At 41.3% G+C, this 12,775-nt stretch overlaps 1 long non-coding RNA gene across 1 annotated transcript; it reads left to right on the top strand.

Moving 5' to 3' along the window:
- Positions 1-6,127: 6,127 nt before the first annotated feature.
- On the top strand, positions 6,128-11,125 carry LOC146007090 (uncharacterized). Its single transcript, XR_014444233.1, has 3 exons — positions 6,128-6,265; positions 9,092-9,185; positions 10,505-11,125. It is a non-coding gene; the product is annotated as an uncharacterized LOC146007090 (long non-coding RNA).
- The last annotated feature ends 1,650 nt before the right edge of the window (positions 11,126-12,775 follow it).

The raw sequence follows: 12,775 nt of genomic DNA, 5'->3' as shown, positions 1-12,775 counted from the left end.
GCTAGTGGCAGACATTGGGATGAATGAAATGTCAGCTAGCTTATGCATAGCAGGGTAGTCTCTGTATACAATAGACAATGTTCTATTCACTTTTAATATTGATAATGATTCTGACTTTGTTATTTCTGCTAGGTACCAAAGGGATGCTGCCCGTAAATGTCAACATTCTAGATTTTTCAAATCCTAAATCTGTAAAAGAAAAGTCCAAAATCAGGCTTCTTCTATTGTGTCATTAGGGAACGGAGTCATTTTTTATTTTAATTCATACGTTTACTAGAGCTTATTTAATACTGAGAAATATTGTGCTACATTTACAGCTAAAATATATCTTGCTAAATGCTGTGAAAGAAGAATTTCTTTATATAGATATGGACTATGTGTTTTTATATTGGTATATGTAATTTGTGATTCTTAATAGTTTTGACTTATCTCCAGTGGCGGAACTATTAATTCTGCACCCCCCTGCCGAAAATGCACCCCCCCCCCCTAGGGTAAACAACCCCCCCAGGGTAAACAATCCCCCCCCCCCCCCCCGCCGCGTGTGCTCACTGTCAAGGCACTGCTGATCCACTCAGATACGCTGGCATCTGGTGAGGATCGGCGTCCTGTCACCTTCAGCACAGCCGTGTGGTCATGATTATTTTGCAAGCGCAGGGGAGCCGGGGTGCATCTGGTCGGAACCGGGGTACAGCGGGGGGGTTACCTCCTGACACATCCGTCTGCGCCGGGTCCCGGCTTTCCCCCGGCTACTGCTGCTAATGAAAAGTGACACTTGGAAAATGGCTGAAAAGTGAGACTAAAAACTGTCTGCAGTATGGGGGCAGCCATTTTCCGAGTGTCACTTTTTTGTATTAGCAGTGCTGCAGCAGTAGCCGGGAGAGCCCAGGGCCCGGCACAGACAGAAGCGCCGGCAGCTGAAGGCAGTGAGTAATAATAGTCCCGCAGAAGGAGAGCCCTGCGGTGTATACACTGCATGCTGTGCAGAGGGGTCTGCTGTTAAATGAACTCCATCTCCAAGCTACCCCTCCAGTCTCTGGTGAAGAGACAGGGGACTTGTGTAAAGAGGAGCATTGCAGAGTATGCAGTAAGCCAGGAGCTCAGGACAGGTGAGTGGAGCCTTAGTTGAGAGGACCCGGGGGTCCATACATCTAACTTTTATTCATAGGGACCCCCACAAGTTTGTTGTCCGGGGGCCCCCACAGACCTTAATCCGGCCCTGTATACATGCTGCATGGTAAAATTTGCTCTACTTCAGTGCTAGACTTGCCCACGGGGGAAACTCCTGGTAGGTCCCACTGCCCGGGGGCCCCTTCTCTTGCTCTAGTGATCAGGTTACACACTGTGTATTTGCAATATACATTAGAAATGTTACTTCATGCTACACATGAGTGTGGTGTATATTCTAAATGGCATTGCTGTTATTAATCTGGTAAATTATCATGCATACCCTACCAGAATTTATACTTATAAATATAAAATTATGGTTCGGCAAACCACTGCGGTGGCTTGCCACGACCCTTCTTGAGACCGGTCACACTCCCAAACATGGGCCCCTAACACTGCATTCTGCAGTGGGACCTTCATGACCCAGTAGATGGCTCTAATTTTACTGCAGTTGTGCTGTATGTAAAATAAAAATATGACCATAAAGAGGAGGGGGACAGAACAGAAACTGTGCAACTGCCCCTCGTCTCTGAGCAAACCTCTGACCCCCAGGATTGCTTTTAAATGTCAATTTTCAGAAGCAAAATCAGGATACACCCCTAATTACCCACACCATAGCACACTGTGATAGCCTACACCTTTATCAGGATAAAAAATGATGAACAATCTCACTTGAGACTGCAGGCAGATTGCATTTACACAGAATTGTAGGCAACAAAACTTGTAAATGACTGAGTGAGCCATCTGTTCCTTCCATTTATATCAGTTTCTATAACAAGGTTTTAGGTAAAGCCCCTTACCGTTCTTATTATACCAGCCCTCATGATAAGGTCTGAGAACCTATTTCAGGGTGTTTGTGAATTGATTTCATTGAAATAATCTATACACTGGCATACACCCAAGGTATGTAATGTAACAACCACCAGTAATTGAAAGTGATGTCAAGCATACAAATGACCAATGCAAAATTCACAGAAGACATGAAACTAAACTAATTGTAAAGTTATCTTTCTGATAAATGCTCTGCCTCAAAAGATAGTGATACAGTATATAACAAGTTATTTTTATTTATGTCAAAAGCATAAAGTAGAAGCAAAAACAATATGAAACTCTACTCTATATATTACAAAGTTCAGTTTTCATGGTGAGGATATACACCTTTATTTTATGTCAGTAAATGTAACAAAGACAGAATATACAGTATATGCAGTAGGTAAGGTAAATATATATCAGTTGCAGGGCACATAGATTACCGCTGTATCACAATGGTAGTGGCCGATATACCCGAGGCGCCATTCGGGTACATCACACAGGAGGCAACACGAAATGTATACATTATATATATAAGTCTTAGAAGAGAGTCAACAGTACCTACCCATGTATATTGAAACTGAAAAAATATACATTGAGGTGTATTGCAGCATCAAAACAAATCAAATATATATACCCAGCTACTAAAAATAAAAAATACACAATAAACAAAACCCAAAACAAACCTACCACATAACCCCCCACCCTGTACAACCCACCCCCTGGATCCCATAAAATAAACCTTCCCCATTAACTACTACAGACTATAGGAAGGAAGTAAATTAGTGGCCCTAGGATATAGACAATTCTAGCCAAACTATGCCAAAAATCTAATCTACCCCTCCCACCCCAGAAACTGAGGGATAGCAGATGTATGGACCGATCGGGGTGATGGCCATATAGCAACTTAATGTAACAAACAAAATCCCCCCCCCCCCCATGTACAGGATATTACAACCAGGGCTATTTTTCAGCAGGCTCCAGCAGGAACTGAGGCCCTTATTCTAGTTCACTCTTTCTGACAAAATATTTCTTAAATGGACAAAACCATGTGCACTGCAGGTGAGGCAGGTGTTACATGTGCAGAGATAATTAGATTTGGGTGGGGTTTTATACCTGCCTCACCTGCAGTGCACATGGTTTTGTCCATCTAAGAAATATTTTGTCAGAAAGAGTGAACTAGAATAAGGGCCTCAGTTCCTGCTGGAGCCTACTGAAAAATAGCCCTGATTACAACTAGTAATTAACTAGGGTATTACAATAGTATTCCTAAGCCAGGTTAGAGGAGAAACAGCCCTCCCTCAACAAGTATAAGCATAACTTGCTTTAATTCTCAGGAGCAAACTAAAATAAAAAATACAATCCCAATATTAATAAAAGTAAGCAGGATAAGTGAAAATGTGCATTAGTAGAAAAGTATTAAACAGGAAAATAAATGTGGAAAGGGCTATGTGAACTGTTATGTGGTGATAGTCAGTCTGGCCATTTATCAAGGCTTTTTGAAGGCTAAACCTAGGTACTAGGTTTAGCCTTGAAAAAGACGACAGGGCGAAATGCGCATCGGCAATGTTGCTCTGTTAACCGTTATGTATTATGTGTCAGTGTAAATGGTGTAAGCGCATTCCAGTACCTGTTAATTGTTGCCGTATCTGAAGTTAGACGAGTGCGCATCAAAGGCGCTGAGACGCATGCACAGGATAGGGACTAGATCCCTGACAGCGTGTGCTGCCAGCCAGGCCAGTACTCTATAGCGCTCCGGCGCCTGTAAATTAAAGGCGTTACTTTAAAGATTGCAAGCATTGGTAAAAGGCATCACTGTACATACGAGAGGGAGGACTAAGATCCCTGATATTGCCTTTTGTCATTTAGTCCGACTAGCGCTGTATTAATGCATCGGTGCCTATGCATACAATATTAGTGTGTGCTCTTACAAATATGGCTAGCACTATTTAGCGCAGATTGATACATATATAAAGCACCACTAATTGTACAAAGCACCATCAAGAGGCGCTGATCTTAATATTAACTGTCTGTACATATAGTCTGTCCAAAAATCTATAAAGTGCACTACCGTCTATATACACGAATACCACCCAACCGACTTGCACAGTGTGTATGTGAGTGTGTATCCAATATATACGATTTGCATTTAAAGGGTAGTCTGCTAGGCTGTACGGCAGGCTACTGCCCGCATGCATTTACTCAACATAGGGGCCAAGCTTGAGATGTGACTATAAGAATTATAAAAACATATATGCAGAGCCGGATTAACAATGGGGCTGACGGAGCTACAGCTCCAGGCCCACAGTGAAAATAGGCCCACAGCCTCTGCAGTGATTTTCTGCTGCAGATGATAGGACATTTTTCTCCCTTCTTCTGCAGCCTCCTAAGTCCGGCCCCCGCCCCCTCCGGTCTCAACAAAACTGCCCCTGCAATCACCTGTGTGTCAGTGTGGCTTTATACATAGCGTGTCTGTGCGCTGGCTAGGCTGTCATGGCGGCCGCGGCGCAGCAGCACAGTGTAAGGCTCTTCTAGTCCGCCTCCTCCCTGCGCCGTGGCCTTAGCTCCTTCTTGAACATGGTGACGTCGTTGCGTATGACGTTGCCATGGAGGCCCCGGTCCCGACGCCGCAGTCAGCCGCTCCCAGTCACGTGAAGCAGGGCAGCGCCGTCACGCACTTAAGCTCCGTGAAGGCGGCCTGCTCTGAAGACTGGCTGGGTCACTCACCGTATGAAAGATTGTCCTCCTCTCCTCCTCGAGTCCTCATCCTCCTTTCTAATAATAAGGTGAGGGGCCAGGGCGGTCAAATGAGTGCCTTTGTCATGTAGCTACTAGCTGTGACTGTCTTGCTAGTGGTAAAGATGCCTGCATCTTATATTAATATATATATTATATATATATATATATATATATATAAATATATTATATATATATTATATATATATAAATATATTATATATATATTATATATATAAATATATTATATATATATTATATATATAAATATATTATATATATAATTTATATATATATATATATGTGTGTGTGTGTATATGTATGTATATATATATATATATATATATATATATATATATATATATGATTGATGAGATGATGCCGGCACTCTGATCCTGAACGGTGTATCTGTGCCCAGTGCCCTCACTTTAGCGTGCTTCGGCAGTGCTATAATACAGAGTTATGCGATGTGCGGCACTTGGGTCTTATTATGAAATAAATCAACATGTAGCCACCTCCATTAGGTAGTGAGAATAGCCCTCCACCGCGGCCACCGCACATGGCGGCTTACGGCTTCTCCCCGTTGTTCAGCGGCCGTGGTGACCATGGTGGAGGGCTATTCGCACTAGCTTATTTAAGACTCCTGAGTGCTATTGCATTTTTCTTGCATTTTATATATAAATATATATAAAAACAAATAAAATCGGTACTTGTTTTCTAGCACGGCGCCCATCGGGTCCCATCGCATACCATTAGTTAAGGTAGGCGATGCGACCCGATATTAGGGTTTTAAGAGCTTTCTGTACAATTTTTAAATCGCATCGCATGCCATTACAATGGCATGCGATGTGACGAGATCAGACCCGATTTTACATTGTACAGCCAACCTGATGGGTGATTACTATGTTAAATGCACCAATGCACCACCATTGTTAACGCCACCCCCACTATCGATGCCAACCCAAAGCGTGGCGGTACGTGTCCTCCGACCTTTTCATACCCCCACTATCCACGTTGCCGTGTAGTTGATCTTAGATAGTGTGTCGAGCGCAGCGAGCCACCGAGCCCGAAGCGTGGCGAGCGCAGTGGATTACATGTGAAGTCATCCGCGTCACCTCGTGGGGCTCGCTGCGCTCGCCACGCTTCGGGCTCTGTGGCTTGCTGCGTCTTGATCTCTTTCGCTCTCTCTCTCTCTTCAATTGCATGCCTACTATTTGACCGTTAAGGCACTATACTTTGGCTTGATATCAAACCAGCCTAGAAAATATTATAGAAAGTAAACCAGCCCATCAAACAGTATGTCAGGCTCTCTTTAAGTTGATATCATGCTATATAGTTCACTTTTACCCATTTTATTTATTAAGATGTTATTATATTGATGCATGTATCTGTATGTTTAAAAGCATTCTTTTACCATCACAGTGATACTGCCCTTGAGGGACGGCTATCCGTCTGCCATAGCGGGCCGGCATCCTCGTGGCCGGAAGCGCAGCCAGACGTGGCAGAGCTGCCTCCCGAATGGGACCTTGTACACCGTACTTGTTCAGTACTTAAGGTAGGACACTCTGTTTTATATTTAGACTTGCACATTTTTACAAATGGTTCACCAGGCAACTTCTTCGAGCGTTATTACTAGTGTATATATATATAGATATCTATATATCTATATATATAGATATATATATATATATATATAGATATATAGAAAGCACTTACACCCCCCCCCCCCTTAATTGCAAAAGGATAGGGACCGGCACATGGAGGATGATGAAGAAAAAGTTGCTTTATTGTACAAACATAATTGCACACGACAGCTGCACACCTGACAGCCGTTTCAACCGTATTGGACGGTTTTCATCAGAGTACGTATTCATCCAATACGGTTGAAACGGCTGTCAGGTGTGCAGCTGTCGTTGTGTGCAATTATGTTTGTGCAATAAAGCAACTTTTTCTTCATCATCATCCTCCGTGTGCCAGTCCCTATCCTTCTGCAACTAAGGGGGGTAAGTGCTTTCTATGTTCTAAACCTTATGTTCCTGGCACCGGAATTCCTATTGTATAGAGTGCCATCCTGCAAACCAAACATATATATATATATATATATATATATATATATACACACACGTTGTAGTCGGCGGCACTCCACCAGCGTGCAAAATATTGTGTGCAAGACGGCGGTGCCTTCCAAAACTTTGGGTGTCGGCGAAAGCTATTGTAGTCGGCGGCACTCCACCAGAAAACAACGTTTCAAAGCTTCAATTAAAGCTTTGAAACGTTGGTTTAAAAGACCTTAGTGGGACTATTTTTTCTGGTGGAGTGCCGCCGACTACAACATATCTCTAACTTGGGTCCACCGAAAGTTTTGGAAGGCACCGCCGTCTTGCATACAATATTTCGCACAAGGACTGGAGCTGAGTGCTGCTCACCACTGTTTCCTACACACATATATATATATATATATATATATATATATATATATGCATGCGTGTGTGTGTATATTAAGTTGAATACAAATCCATTCAGTATGGTCAATTAGCAGTGTGCCTTTGCTCAAAAGTATAATCCCCAAAGGTAAAGACAGAAATCCAATCACCAAGATTTTAGGGCCACATGTACTAACCTTTAAAAGGGATAAAATAGAAAGTGATAAACCATCTGCCAATCAGCTCCTAACTGCCATGTTACAGGCATTGTTTGAAAAATTTAAGTTAGGAGCTGCTTGGTTGGAGGTTTATCACTTTCCATTTTATCACTTTTCAAGACTTAGTACATTAGTATGCTGTGTGTAAGGAGTAAAAAGTAAAAAAGGGGATAAATTGAATGGTAAGTATCTAATTTGCATCACCTCTGCTGCGATGCGCAGTCCTGTGCGCATTGCAACAGAGCCTGAGAGCCACATTAGCTGCATGAGAGAAATGTTGGACCGCAGCTAAGCCAGGCAAGCTTTTCTTGGATCGCATGCAATATATGGGACAGTACGGACAGTGTAATGGTTAGCATTACTGCCTCACAGCACTGTGGTCAAGGGTTCGATTCCCACCATGGCCCTAACTGTGCAGAGTTTGTATTTTCCCCCCGTAATGGTGTGGGTTTCCTCCCACAATCCAAAAATATACTGGTAGGCTAATTGGCTCCCAACAAAAATTAATCCTAGAATGTGTGTGTGCGTGTACATGTGGTAGGGAATTTAGATTGTAAGCTCCACTGGGGCAGGGACTGATGCGAATGTTAAAATATTCTCTGTAAAGCGCTGCGGAATATGTGTGCGATATGTGAGAAACTGTTAATAAAATAATAATAAATAATAAACGCAAGAAAGGTACCAGGCAGCTTAAGGGGGGTTGTGCGACTTCTGCAAGGGGAGACGTTGCACAAGTGTATGCCCAGCTATACCTTATAGCCCCATCTCTTCATTCTACTCACAGCATCCTGTGGATGGGCCTTATGCTGATGTTCATTTTTGCTTACAAAAACTAAAAAAAAAAAAAGTCTGAAGTGCCGTGCATGGATTAGATCAATTCCATTGCCACTGTGAACTATATAAAATATAGGTGTGTGTAGTTAGATGGTGTGTAAGATTTGTGGGCTGTAACAATAGCCTCTTTGTTTCGGTATGCCCACCCACCTTTGCTTATTAGTCACGTCTGTGTGTTTTTTTACATCAGCTATTTTCAGCAGGAAAGAACAGCAAGTATCTGCTTCGGATGCAGATTTGGTTGTTGATTAATGTTATGGTTTATGGTGCTTACCGTCATTGACTTGTTTGGTCGTCGGACCACCCTGACAGGGATGGTGTTATTGAGCCTACCGGGTGGGTAGTCATGTTAGAGGGTAGAGTGGATACCAATTGTTGATAGCTTTTGAGATTTATTGGTTTGTGTGCACCTTGGGCAATATCAGATGAAATTTGCAGGTTGCTAATTGTTTAGCGTATGATTTGAATGGAATACGTAGAGCCATCCTTTTTCTGCCACCATACTTCAGCTGAATTAAGCGGATTTAAATATATGCTCCTAATAAATTCAAATTTGACTGCCAAATCTACAGCTGAGTCTTTATTTACATTATGGTTTTAATTTAGGAATGTTATAATCATATGGTGTATCAGCGGGAGACCACTGAGGCGACTGAAGGATTATGATGTTTCTTGGACTATTAGGGATGATAGTCAACTATTAGAAGAAAGTGTTGTAATTTTTCTATTTAATCTGTATATTTAATTAATTGATTTTTTTGGAAAAATATTTGTTCATTTTAAACAATAAGGTTTACCTATTTTTAAAGCACACACATAAAATACTTGTGATAGAGTTGAAAACTATATTTATTTTGCTATATGTGTAATACATTGTAATAAACTCCTCTATGTATATTCCCTCAGCCGTTAAATCCTTTGGGAATCTGTACAGTTTCGGAGGCTGATACCCTTTTCTGTCTATCCTACTAAACAATACAAAAGTATTTGTCAAGCAGCTGTAAGTAGAGATCACACATATATCCATACAGATGTAGCCATCCTCATCTATGCTGCTGTGCACATGCATGGGCATATGCATCGCTGCATACAGTACCACACTATTTTTCAAGCTGCGACTAGTCGCAGTCTGGCAGTAACTGATAAAAGTGGGCACACTAATTTACAATTCACTGACACATTAGTTGCACCATCCATGGCGATGGATAAGCATGGTTACATCTGTATACTGTATATTGTAATGTTATATATATATATATATATATATATATGTGTGTGTGTGTGTTTGTGTATATTATTATTTATATAGTCATAGTTTCATATTCTAAGTAATATCAATGACAGCAGGGAATAGGTCTTCTCTATGCAGAGCCTAGTTTAATTGAAGATGAAGTAGTAGTTCTGATTTGGATATAAAGTATCTGTAGTTACCGGTAGTTGTTAAAGTCTAATTTACTACCTTATGCTAATGTGAGTTTAGTTTCCATTCAACTAATGCAAAAATCTGCTACCCCCTATTTATTTGTTTAGAGCAGGGGTGGGCAATAAGCGGCCCTTCAGCTGTTGATGAACTATACAGTCCAGCATGCCTTGCCTTAGTTTTGCTATTTGGCCATGCTGATTCTGATGAAAGGCATGCTGGGATATGTAGTTCATCAACAGCTGAAGGGCCGCTTATTGCCCAGCCCTGGTTTAGAGCAAAAAGCGTCACCATTAGTATCAGTATTGGCACAGTAGGTGCAAGGGATCATCTAGAACAGTCTTTACTTTCTTCATATGCACGACTCAGAATAACATAGACCTCTAGCTACTGTACTGTATACTAACATGTGAGAGAACAGTAGTGTTCATTCTAGCACCCGCTAGCTTTGAAAATCCATGCAGTTCCTCTTCCCTGCCTGGGGTGTCGCTGTTTGCTGTGGTGTTTCTAGCATAGGTCTGGTTTGCATATCAGTGCTGATATACAGACCACACTGTGCTAGAAGCACCTCAGCAGACAGTGACACCCCAGGCAGGGAAGAGGAACTGCATGGATTTTCAAAGATGGCGGGTGCTAGAATAAACACTAGATCAGTTCAGTGAGATCACATTGCCACTGTAATGATCTGACCCGACAGACATAGAATAGAGCTGAGAATAGCAAAAAAAAAAAAACAGTTTTGCGCATGCATTGCTTGGTAAAAGGTGTTATTTTCATCTGTGCAAAGAGATTTGTCCATCTCCAAACCACTTCCAAAGTGTTTTACACAGTTAAATCATAGCTTAGTATAGAATAAGTTAGATAACTACGTTACGAGTAACAATTTACTTGTCATTCAGGTTAACATGAAAAAACAACAGAGTGGATGGGATAAACTAAAAGCCAAGAAAGAGGAACAGAAAAACCTAGAGAAAGTATTGGCTAAGACCAAAAAAATTACTGAATTTTGTTCAAGAAAAACTCCATCTGGTTCCTCTATAGTAAGTCAAAGTACATCCACTGCCAGAGAGTTTACAGCTGGTACAAGTGAAGCTGGTGCAAGTGAAACCAGTCCCAGTGCATCTGCTGAGCATGCAGACATAATAGATCTCCAGACTGAAACCAGTGAAACAGTTGAATATGACACAGAAATTGTGGATGTGCATCCAATAACAACATCATTTTCAACTGATGTAGGAGAGTGGCAGGTTTCAGAAGCTTTGCGGGAATATGTGTGTCATAAGGGGGTTGCTGATTGCCACTTCATGGACAGTGATTTTACAAATACCCAAAAAATATTCCCTGGTGAACATTTTGTGCGCCATTGTACTAAATCATTGTTTTATCGGGAACAAATGAATGGTGAGAAAGTTCAGCGTGATTGGCTTTGCTATTCGCCAAAAACGCTTAAACTCTTTTGTGCTCACTGCAAATTATTTTCATCAGATGCCACCACACTGTTGGCAAATGATGGATATTCAGACTGGCGACATGCAAAAAGAGATTTAAGCAGCCATGAAAGTAGCAAAACTCATGCCGTTTCTCTTGAGAAACTTAATCGAAGAAAGTTGACTGGAGAACGTGTAGACAAATCTCTTGTGATTCAATACGAGGCTCAAAAACAGTACTGGCATGAAATTCTTCGCAGAATTTTAAGTACTATTAAACTCCTTTCATCAAGAGGTCTTGCCTTTCGTGGAAATGATGAAATCATTGGCTCGGTGCACAATGGTAATTTTTTAGGGTCTCTAGAGTATTTGTCAGAGTATGATCCCTTCCTTACTCAACATTTTCGGATGCATGCAAACAAGGGGCGAGGACACGTATCATACCTGTCCTCAACAATTTGCGATGAGTTTGTTGAGGTAATTGGACAACAATTACTGCGGCATATCATGACAGAAATAAAAAAATGTAAGTACTATTCTGTAAGTGTGGACTCAACACCCGACATTTCAAACACTGATCAGCTAACACTTATAATTCGTTATGTGCTTCCAAGTGGACCTATTGAGCGTTTTATCAAATTTATTCCAGTACGTGGACATACTGGAGAACACTTGGCAAACACCCTTCTTCTTTTTCTTAAGGAAAATGGGATTTCCATTCAAGATTGCCGGGGCCAATCATACGATAATGCATCAAATATGAGTGGAAAATACAATGGAATGCAGGCCTTGATTTGTCAGAAGAACAAGCTAGCTGAATATATTCCATGCTTTGGGCATTCTTTGAACCTTATTGGACAAAGTGCTGTAAAATGTTGCCCTGAGGCAGTTTTGTTTTTTGCCTTTGTTCAGAAGTTGTATGTGTTTTTTTCTGCCTCACCATATCGTTGGAATCTTCTGATAGATGTCTTCAAGCCCCTAGGTGTACCTACACTGAAAAGCCTTTCAGATACACGTTGGTCTGCTCACCATGATGCACTTCATTCCTTAAAGAAAGGCTATCCAGCTATCAAAGGTTTACTACACGATATGTCAAATGATACAGCAGAAAGGGAAGAAACGTGCTCGGAAGCGAAGGGACTTTATGCAAAAATGTGTCAATTGGAAACTGGAATTATGGTGCAACTCTGGTCCACAGTACTGAGTCAGTTTAATAAAACCAGTAAGTATTTACAAGATTCAAGGATGGATCTGAACACAGCAACTGACCTTTTGGAATCCTTAAAAATGTTTGTGGAAAGCCTCCGTTCACAGTTTCCAGAGTTTGAAAGTCAAAGTAAAATTGTTTACTCCTGCGATGATTACAAACAGACAAGACACATTAAAAGAAATAAAAAATGGGACTTTGGTGGTGCTGCAGATGCAGCTGCTGAATTTACACCGTCAGACAACTTGAGAGTAGACACTTTTCTTCCCATAATTGATCAGCTATTGTCATCACTGCATCAAAGGAAAGCAGCATACAGTGTGATTCGAGACAGATTTGGATTCCTTTCAGAACTATGCTCTTTACCATCAGATGACCTACGTGCTAAGGCCACTGCATTGGTAGGAGTATACCCAGGAGATCTTGGCCCAGAGTATGCAGATGAAGTAGTACAGTTTGCTGCTTTATTTCGGATCTTTATTTCATCCGATGCAAACAAAAATACACATGAGAGCCAAGAAATCAAAATGTATACA

The sequence above is a fragment of the Crinia signifera genome, chromosome 6 (assembly GCF_055691185.1).
Source record: "Crinia signifera chromosome 6, ASM5569118v1, whole genome shotgun sequence".
Lineage (NCBI taxonomy): Eukaryota > Metazoa > Chordata > Amphibia > Anura > Myobatrachidae > Crinia > Crinia signifera.
This window is presented reverse-complemented; position numbering and strand designations above follow the sequence as displayed.